The 10,573-nt window shown below is 40.8% G+C and overlaps 1 long non-coding RNA gene across 1 annotated transcript; it reads right to left on the bottom strand.

The window, feature by feature from the left end:
• Positions 1-481: 481 nt before the first annotated feature.
• Positions 482-4,564, bottom strand: LOC123331033. Its single transcript, XR_006547471.2, has 4 exons — positions 4,428-4,564; positions 3,725-3,865; positions 3,503-3,656; positions 482-539 (listed from the first exon to the last, which is right to left on the bottom strand). It is a non-coding gene; the product is annotated as an uncharacterized LOC123331033 (long non-coding RNA).
• Positions 4,565-10,573: the final 6,009 nt, after the last annotated feature.

Below are 10,573 nucleotides of genomic sequence, written 5' to 3'. Positions count from 1 at the left end.
AGTATACAGCCTTGACATACTCCTTTTCCTCTTTGGAACCAGTCTGTTGTTCCATGTCCAGTTCTAACTGTTCCTTCCTGACCTGCATATAGGTTTCTCAAGAGGCAGGTCAGGTGTTCTGGTATTCCCATCTCTTTCAGAATTTCCCACAGTTTATTGTGATCCACACAGTCAAAGGCTTTGGCATAGTCAATAAAGCAGAAGTAGATGTTTTTCTGGAACTCTCTTGCTTTTTCCATGATCCAGCAGATGTTGGCAATTTGATCTCTGGTTCCTCTGCCTTTTCTAAAACCAGCTTGAACATCAGGAAGTTCACAGTTCACGTATTGCTGAAGCCTGGCTTGGAGAATTTTGAGCATGACTTTACTAGCGTGTGAGATGAGTGCAATTGTGCGGTAGTTTGAGCATTCTTTGGCATTGCCTTTCTTTGGGATTGGAATGAAAACTGACTTTTTCCAGTCCTGTGGCCACTGCTGAGTTTTCCAAATGTGCGGGCATATTGAGTGCAGCACTTTCACAGCATCATCTTTCAGGATATTCTAAAGGAGGAGGTAAAACAATAAATAAGTAAACAAAACTGTATAGTAGGCACTGTCATATGGAAATTGGTGCTCTGCAGTTAAGGAGATAAGGAATAAGCCCAGTCCACTGCTTTATTACCACATTCTCATTAATGTCCTATTTATTTGAGATTTTTCAAAGAAATTCCTTTCAACACCCATCATGATAGTTTTATTTATACTCTTTATATCCTTTCAAAATGTTTCAAAATTGTCTTACATGCATTGATGTACATAATTCCCTAAGACAACAGACTACCAACCCAGATTATATCACTGCAAATGAAAATGGTGTTGATTTTACATCTATAACAATTTCCTTCACTTGTTTATGTCTATTCAGTGATTATAGCATCTGCGGGGAAAAAAAAAATGTTTTCAGTTCTAGAGAAAAGTATACTCCTAAGCATGAAATTGATTTATTTAATTGACTTCTTAAAAAAAGAAGATAGTGAATAGTTGATGTAACTATTTTAATAGAAGAAAGTCATGAAAGAAAGGCTTTCTTTGAACCCTCTATTTTCTTCCTTCTGCCCTATAGTGGATACATGTCCTTAAGCAAGAATGTATCCTTGCAGCATGTTAGTGTTTGGTTACATGAGTTTGATTTGCACAAATGATATTGTGCTAAAGATCTTTCCTGTTTCCTACTTTTCTCATTCAGTGCCATATTTTCTTGCTTTCTCTGTGTTGCTGCTTGTAGAATTAATTTACTGTTTCTTTTTTTTAGGGGGAAGGAGATCTGGTCTTTTTTTTTTTTTTTTTTTTTTTTTTATTTACTTATTTACTTGTTTTCAGTTGTACCAGGTCTTTGTTGCTGCATACCAACTTTTCTCTAGTTGTGGCGAGCAGGGGCTACTCTTCATTGCAGTGCATGGGCTTCTCACTGAGGTGGCTTCTCTTGTGGCAGAGCACAGGCTCTAGGCACCAGGGCTTCAGTACTTGCAGCTAGAGGGCTTGGCTACTCTAAAGCATGTGGTCCAGAGATTGAACCCATGAGCCCTGCATTGTGAGCAAGCTACTTTGGAGCAAAAATAGGATTAAGGTGAGAATGTGAGTCATGTGGTTGGAAGACAAGCATTCCAGCCTGAGGCAAAGTCTGTGAGGTATAAACATTTCGGGTGTGTTGAAGACTCTGCAAGAAATTCACATGAGTGGATTGAAGTAAGACGGAAAGAGCTAGAGGAGCTGAACACAAAGATCTGGGGTCCAGATCACAAAGGGCACAGCAGACTTTGGAAGCAATCTTGGAGCTTTTGCCAAGTGTGATGGGAAGCCATTGGAGAGCTTTGAGGAAGAGGGTAAATTACCTTTTGAAAGAATCATTCTGGCTGCTTTGTGAAGAGTAGATTGTAGAGCACTGGAAGTAGAGATTCCGGTTATGAGGCTACGGCCCTAGACCAGGACAGGGACAATAGTGGCTCAACCAGACGGCATTCAGGATATGTTTTGAAAGCAGAGACAGCAGGATTTGCTGATGGATCAGAGAGATAATTCAGGGTGCACAATAGTGATTAGGTGCCCAGAATTAATCCTTCTCCCTCTTTCTAGCTGAATAAATTTGGATAAGTTACTTAACCTCTAAACCTTAGAAATAAAATTCTTCTGCCTATAAAGAGTAGTATCAGTAGCTACCTCATGCTTGGGATTGAGGCTAAACAAGATCTCACAGTCTTGCCTTTTATTGTGCACGCATGTTCAGTTGTGTCTCACTCTTTGTGACCCCGTGGACTGTAGCCTGCCCGGCTCCTCTGCCTTTGGAATTTTCCAGGCCAGTATATTGGAGCAGATTGCCATTTCCTCCTCCAAGGGATCTTCCTGACCCAGGTATCTAACCCATGACTTTTGTATCTTCTGCAATGGCAAGCAGATTCTTTACCACTGTACCTCCTGGGTAGGTTCTCAGTAAATGGTGGGTGATGATGATGGTGATGACAACGATGATGACAGATTCCTGTAATTTGGGGTCTAAAGAACCATCTTCCTTTTCTGAACTCAAAAGTCACATTTATGTATATCATCAATATACCAGTTCAGTTCAGTTGCTGAGTCGTGTCCGACTCTTTGCGATCCCATGAACTGCAGCATGCCAGGCCTCCCTGTCCATCACCAACTCCCAGAGTTCACCCAAACTCATGTCCATTGAGTCAGTGATGCCATCCAACCATCTCATCCTCTGTCATCCCCTTCTTCTCCTACCCTCAATCTTTCCCAGCATCTGGGTCTTTTTCAATGAGTCAGCTCTTTGCGTCAGGTGGCCAAAGTATTGGAGTTTCAGCTTTAGCATCAGTCCTTCCAATGAACACCCAGGACTGATCTCCTTTAGGATGGACTGGTTGTATCTCCTTGCAGTCCATGGGACTCTCAAGAGTCTTCTCCAACACCACAGTTCAAAAGCATCAATTCTTCTGTGCTCAGCTTTCTGCGCTCAACTCTCACATCCATACATGACTACTGCAAAAACCATAGCTCTGACTAGACAGACCTTTGTTGACAAAGTAATGTCTCTGCTTTTTAATATGCTGTCTAGGTTGGTCAATCTACCTCAATATACATCAATCTCAATCTACATCAATATTCCTGCTATATATAATTTAACTTTACCTGTGTTAAAAATTTAAGCTACCCGAAGCCATATGTTGTCTCACATGTCTTTGTAACCCAGTAAATTGTGCACAGAGAAAACATTCAATAGATATTAGTTAAAAGAGGAAATGAAGAAGTTCCTGCTTTACCTTTAGTTAAATTAGAAACCGTGTTTGTAAGATCAGAGTCACTTGAAGTTGTTTTTTAATTATGTGCTTTCCCCTCTTATCATTTGTAATAAGTGGATGATAATTGCAAGTGAATGGCATCCTATATGATTTGAGGAGCTCATAAATTTCTACAGGAAAAACTACCACAGGTACCTAGGTCTAAAGATCATTCTCATAGGTACCTACCTGAGACAATCAAACCACTAAATCCTGTCCACATGACTGGAATTCAGTCCCTGTGAAAGTCGTTCTGACTGTTGATGTCCGTAGACCTGGTGTTTTCCTCACAGTGACACACTCAGGAATCCTAATCACTACCTGAGCAGCAAGCCAGGGGGCTCTGTACAAAGAGGAAATAGACACTGAATCATTAGGCCAAATGAGGACCTAAAAATTCTTCAGTCCTACCTCTGTCTCTTCTCTGATGATAAAACTTCAGTCATTAAAAACACATTCCACATCATCAATACAGCACTATTCACTCTGAAGGTCTTTCAAGAGTCCTTTGATGTTGTGACAATAATTTAGAGCTTCCTCCTACACTTCCTCCTGTTGTGATGTCAAAAAAACACATTGTGGTTAATTACCTAGGTTGTCAACATCACCTCTTAATGAGAGGCAGGCTGAGTGTAAGTCCAGTTCTACAAGCCCTGTGTCATTTTACATAAGTTTCCCAAACTTTGTGCCCAAGTTTCCTCATCTATAGAGTAGAAATGATGGTAGTATTGTCTACTTGGAGGACTAAAGGTGAATATTAACTACATCAAGATATGAAATTACCTACAACAGGATCTGGCACAAGTGTTAGAGACATTCTGGCTATTATTATAATTCTTTAATCTCATGAGAATTATTGTTATTATTTGACAATTTCAATTGTAATAATTAAAAGCTAACACATCATCTATATTATATCAAAACATGGGACTTTCTAGAGACTGCCCTGGTGCTCCAGTGGCTAAGATTCTTTACTTCCACTGCAGGGGCCCAAATTTGATTCCCGGTCAGGGAACTAAGATATCACATGCCTTGCATATGGCACAGCCAAAAATAAATTTTTTTAACTGTTAAAAAAAAAAGAAAAGAGAAAAACCTGGGACTTTCTACTTACCAGGGCGATTGCTGTACAAGGATGAAATTTGTCACAGTCCACACCTTCCACAGTGAAGTATCAGTGAGGTTATCTTGCTTCACAGTCTTGTAGCCTGGCTGTGTGGTGAGTTCAGTCATTCCAGAGAGTGTGTAAATCCAGAATCTTTGTATAACCTGGATGTCAGCACTGCTTATCTTGTACGTCACACAGTTTGGTGGGTGGTCTTCCTCAATGGCAGTCACTCTTACAACTTTGTAGAAAGCTGCCAATAATATTTATATTAAGATTCATTTTTGTCATACAGCTGCACCATTTTAAAAAGCTTAATGTGTCTTTGTCTACCAGATAGTATCATAGGTTTCTCAAAGGGTCCACCTGAATCTTTTTGGACAATGCAATGTGTTTGAAAAACAGAACTCTACATGTCAGAAAGTGGATTTATAGATGGTCCACTTAAGCCATATGGCATGAGTGAGTTAACAATAACTTTATAAAGATAATAGCTTGAAACATTGTGTGTTTATTTTCTAACAGGCATTATGCTAAGATTAGCATCAGATAATGGTTCCCAGTACAGACTCTGAAACCAGACTGCCTAGGTTCTGAATCTCAGCTCTGACTCTCACCAGCTATAACTCATTAGAAATTAGAAAGTTATAGAACCTCTCTGGGCCTCACAATCTTTATCTGCAAACTAGCAATAATAATAATAATAGTATCTACCACATGGAATTATTGTGAGGATTAAATAAGTTAAAATACATAAGACACATAGAACTGAGCCTGATATATAGTAAATATTATATATTTAAGTAAATATGTATATATTCTTATATATACATAAGAATTAGGTATTATTTATACACATTATCTCATTACATCTCAACAGCCTTATGATGTATGTACTATCACTGTCCAAACGTTACAGATAAGGAAACCACAGCCCAGCGGTACTCACTTGCCCAAGGTCACAGAGCTACTAAAGATAGAATCAGGATTCAAATCTGTACTTGCCAAATCTACACATTTTAAAAATTACTTGTTATAAGTCCAGTGTGTAGTTTTCCCAAATAGTCTTTTAGAAGAAACATGGGTGTGATAGATGGATTGCATTAATATGTTCAAATTCTTTACCATTCTCAAGTTCATGCTCTTCTACTGTATAACCTTATAGTGCCCCCCACCCCCTCCACGCGGCTTGTTTTGGCTGATGGAACAGAAACAAACTAGCCACCAGCAAGTTTGAAAACCACTTGTGTACCCAGGCTTGCCTTACTCCTGCATCTCTTCTTCTGCCCTGAAAAGTGCTCAGATTAGCCTGTTCCAGGAGAGAGGAGCTGGATCATCCAGTCACTCCTACTGAACCAAGGTAGATCAGCAAAAAGCCAACAAATTCCCACAATATTAAGCAAGCTCAGCCACAACCACAGGGACAGCCCAGCCAATTCTCAGACTCGTGGGCTACACAAATGTTCAGCTCAGTTCAGTCACTCAGTCCTGTCTGACTCTTTGCGACCCCATAGACTGCAGCATGCCAGGCCTCCTTCCCATCACCAACTCCCAGAGTTTACTCAAACTCATGTCCTTTGAGTAGGTGATGCCATCCAACCATCTCATCCTCTGTCGTCCCCTTCTCCTCCCTCCTTCAATCCTTCCCAGCATCAGGGTCTTTTCAAATGAGTCAGCTCTTCACATGAGGTGGCCAAAGAATTGAAGTTTCAGCTTTAGCATCAGCTCTTCCAATGAATATTCAGGATTGATCTCCTTTAAGATGGACTAGTTGGATCTCCTTGCAGTCCAAAGGACTCTCAAGAGTCTTCTCCAGCACGACAGTTCAAAAGCATCAATTCTTTGGCTCTCAGCTTTCTTTATAGTCCAACTCTCACATCCATACATGACCATTGGAAAAACCATGGCCTTGACTAGATGGACCTTTATTTGTTGGCAAAGTAATGTCTCTGCTTTTTAATATGCTGTCTAGGTTGGTCATAACTTTTCTTCCAAGGAGTCAGAGAAGCCCCAGCAGGACGGTAGGCACTGGAGCAGCAGCTGTGCAGCACTGGAGAAGATGTGAGGAGATACACCACATCCAAGGGCAAAGGAGAAGCCCCAGCAAGACAGTAGAAGGGGCGAATTCACATTTAGAATTAAACCCCATTCCCATCAGAGACACTCAGAGGGCTCAAACAAACCTTGTGCACCAGGACCCAGAGACCCCACAGAGACTGAGCCAGAACTGTGTTTGAGCATCTCCTGTGGAAGTGTGGGTTGGCTCTGGGTGCAGCAGTCTTGATTATGGCATAAGCCCTCTTGGAGGAGGTCACCATTAACCCCACCATAGAGCTGCCAGAACTTACACAGGACTGGGAAGTAGACTCTTGAAGGGCACAGAGAGAACCTTGTGTGTACCAGGGCCCAGGAGAAAGGAGCAGTGACCCCACAAGAGACTGACCCAGACTTGGCCGGGAATGTCCAGGAGTCTCCAGCGGAGGCGTGGGTCAGTGGTGGCCTGCTGCAGGGTTGGGGGCACTGAGTATAGAGGTGCATGCATGGGAGCTTTTGAGGGAGTTACCATTATCTTCATTACCTCCACCATAGTTTGGCCCCAGGTAAATAGCTGGGAGGGAACACAGCTCCACCCATCAACAGATAATTGGATTAAAGATTTACTGAGCATGGCCCCACCCATCAGAACAAGACCCAGTTTCCTCCTCAGGCAGTCTCTCCCATCAGGAAGCTTCCATAAGCCTCTTATCCTTCTCCATCACAGGGTAGACAGACTGAAAACCACAATCACAGAAAATAAATGTTTACTGTTGCTTTATTCTCCTTTTCTGTAGTTTTCATTATTCGGCACACTTTTAGCAATAGATAACTGATACAATGAGGTCTCCCCTGGTGGCTCAGTGGTAAAGAATCCCCCATAGTGCTGGACATATGGGTTTGATACCTGGTCTGGATGGTCTCCTGGTGGAGAAAATGGCAACCCACTCCAGTATTCTGGTCTGGAGAATCCCATGGACAAAGGAGCTTGAAGCGGTACAGTCCATGGGGTTGCAAAGGAGTCAGATACAATGACTAGGCTAGCCACACAATGACTGGGCTTAACAACATATATTATCTAGGACATTTGGGTTGCTGATAACCAAGAATGAAAATTAGGATGAAGAAATCATTTCATGTGCTGGGTCCCCACCCCCTTCAACCTCAGGGGTTCTTTCTCTGTTTGCAACTTTGTTTACCAAGATTCATCAGTCTCTGAAAATGTGTCATTAAGCAGGCAATGAACATGACTCAGAATACCAAGAACAGAGAAAACACATTTGTGAAAAGGGACTTAATACTTCATTACGACAAGTCCAGGATATAACAAGTCCAACCCACTGTTTGTGTGAAAGCATCACTGTTAGAGAAGGGTGTTGTAACTGATACAGGAGCATGTAAAATAGGTTACAGATGACCTTGCCATCTCCAGCCTACATTGCCGGGCAAAGAGGGTGCCATTTTCACATTTAACACCTGGCAAAGTATAATGGGAAGCTTATTTGTCTATAGGTGAAAAATTAACCTTTCAGTAAAACTAAAAGCTATCTTGAGCATCTTTAGTGAAGTTTAAAATAGAGAAATTATGAAACTGTAACTGTGCCAAACTTCCTCGTCAAAAAACTACTACAAATCAAACATGTTTCTCTTCATGACTTGCAACCCATAGTGATTTAATTTTCATGTGTTTTCTCCTCAGTCATTTCTGATAGTTTTGATAAAGGATTTTTTTTTTTTTTGCCTATGCCTCCCTCTCTTCAGAATCTTTCTGTCGATGAGAGTTTCAGGTATTCGTTACATATCAGAATTTTTTTTTTTTACTTTAAAGATGATAGACTCTCATAATTTTTTTAAGCTGGAAAAAAAATGTAGTTCTCAAGGCACACTCAAATCCTCTGTACTAATCAACACAGCATGAAAAAAGACCTCCACAGTAATAGATTTTTGATATCCTCAAGGTCTAAAGGCTTAATGTTTGATATTCTGAGATGAGTTGATTTTCAGAGTAGTATTAATTTTCCAATTTCCTCCTCTAAAGCAAATTGCCACTGAGTTCTGAAGATTTTGTCTCCTGTAATGGGTATCACCGCAAAACACTAACTCTCTCCTAATTTTATTTACCGTGGTAGGGAAGATCAAGGGACAATTTTAAAAAGCAAAGAAAAGGTTCTAGCACACTGTAGGCACTCAGTGAATTTTAATGGTTGTTTTTATTATTATTGGCAATGCTGTCATGGCTACTGTTAAGTATGTATCATGTAGTTTACATACCTACAATGATCAGTTTATCATCATCTCTACTCCATGATGTAATTACTACAATCTCCATTCTACCAATGAGAACTCAAAAACACTTGAAAGTTATGGGAGTAGCCTGAGGCTTTTGAACTGTGGTGTTGGAGAAGACTCTTGAGAGTCCCTTGGACTGCAAGGAGATCCAACCAGTCCATTCTGGAGGAGATCAGCCCTGGGTGTTCTTTGGAAGGGATGACGCTAAAGCTGAGATTCGAGTACTTTGGCCACCTCATGCAAAGAGTTGACTCATTGGAAAAGACTGATGCTGGGAGGGATTGGGGGCAGGAGGAGAAAGGGACGACAGAGGATGAGATGGCTGGATGGCATCACCGACTCGATGGACGTGAGTTTGAGTGAACTCCGGGAGTTGGTGATGGACAGGGAGGCCTGGCGTGCTGCAATTCATGGGGTTGCAAAGAGTCGGACACAACTGAGCGACTGAACTGAGCTGAACTGAAAGTCATTTAACTGACAATGGCTGATGCAGAATTTGAATCCAGTTCTGTTTGGTATTTCTGTTACATCATGTTGCTTTCTTATGAAGACCTAAAAGTCTTCTCTCTGGTGGAGCAGGTCAGAAGCCAGCTATTTGGAGAATAGTACACATAGGAACGACTCATTTATCTTTTTGTATGAACTCTCAGCACTTGTTTTCAGACTTCTGGAGACCTCAGTCATCAAAATCCATCCCCAAAAGCAGCCTGGAATACTAAAGGGAGAACTGGACCAGGAAGTTGGAAGTCTGCGTTCAGCCAACACCTCTGCCACTCACTAGCTGTGTGACCCAATTCTCTCTCCAGCCTCGGTTTTCCGCATGGTAGGACAAAGAAGTTCAATTTTTCCAGCCCTCCTAAATCAGTGATGCTATAATTGAAAAACCTAAATCCTTCTCCTCAGCCATCATTAGGTATTAAATTTTCCTTAAGAAAATGTAGAAGTGTTCAATCTGTTTAGAAAGTTTCACCTTCAAAATACACAATTACATTTCAGAAAAACTTTGGATAGTTAGAAGAGAAACTGACATAAAACAGTTGATTCCCACATAGCAACTGTTTTATTTTTCTTTTGAATTTTTTACTTTGTATTGGGGTATAGCCCATTAACAATGTTGTGATAGTTTCAGACTAACAGAGAAGGGACTCAGCCATACATATACATATCCATTCTCCCCCAAACTCCGCTCCCATCCAGGCTGCCACATAACACTGAGCAGAGAAGCAACTGTATTTTTAAATGCCAGTCTTAAAAGGCAAGACTATAGAGAATGATAAAAAAGAGCAGAGGTTTTCAGGATTTAGGGGAAAGGGAAGAATGACTAGTGCATAAGACTGCTGGGGCAGAGAAACTACTCTTTGTGATACCATAATGCTAGATACATGTCATGATATGTTTGTTCAAACCCATGGAATGTGCAATGCCAACAGTGATCTTTAGTGTACACTCTGGACTTTGGGTGATAATGATGTGTCAATGCAGGTTCAACTGTAGTAAATGTACCACTCTGGTGGGGGATACTGATGGTGAAGGAGTCTATGTCTGTATGAGGGTGGAGGGTATATGGGAAATCTCTTTACCTTCTGCTTAATTTTGTTGTCAACCTAAACTGCAATAAACTACAGTCTATTTTTTTTTAAATGCAAGTCTCTATTTTAAAATCTAGATTGATTGTCATTAACTTTGGAGGATTATAGAATCCATTTGATGGTTTCATGAAGGCTATGGATCTTTTCCCTCAGGGACCCTCAAAGCCAATGTTCAGACCCTCTGGTCCAGATTCACAATTTATAAGCTAAGAGATAATTAAAGAATTATCAACTATTTAGCTT

This window comes from Bubalus bubalis, chromosome 21 (assembly GCF_019923935.1).
Source record: "Bubalus bubalis isolate 160015118507 breed Murrah chromosome 21, NDDB_SH_1, whole genome shotgun sequence".
Classification (NCBI taxonomy): domain Eukaryota; kingdom Metazoa; phylum Chordata; class Mammalia; order Artiodactyla; family Bovidae; genus Bubalus; species Bubalus bubalis.
Note: the sequence above shows the minus strand (reverse complement) of the source record. Positions and strands in the feature narration are given on the sequence as shown.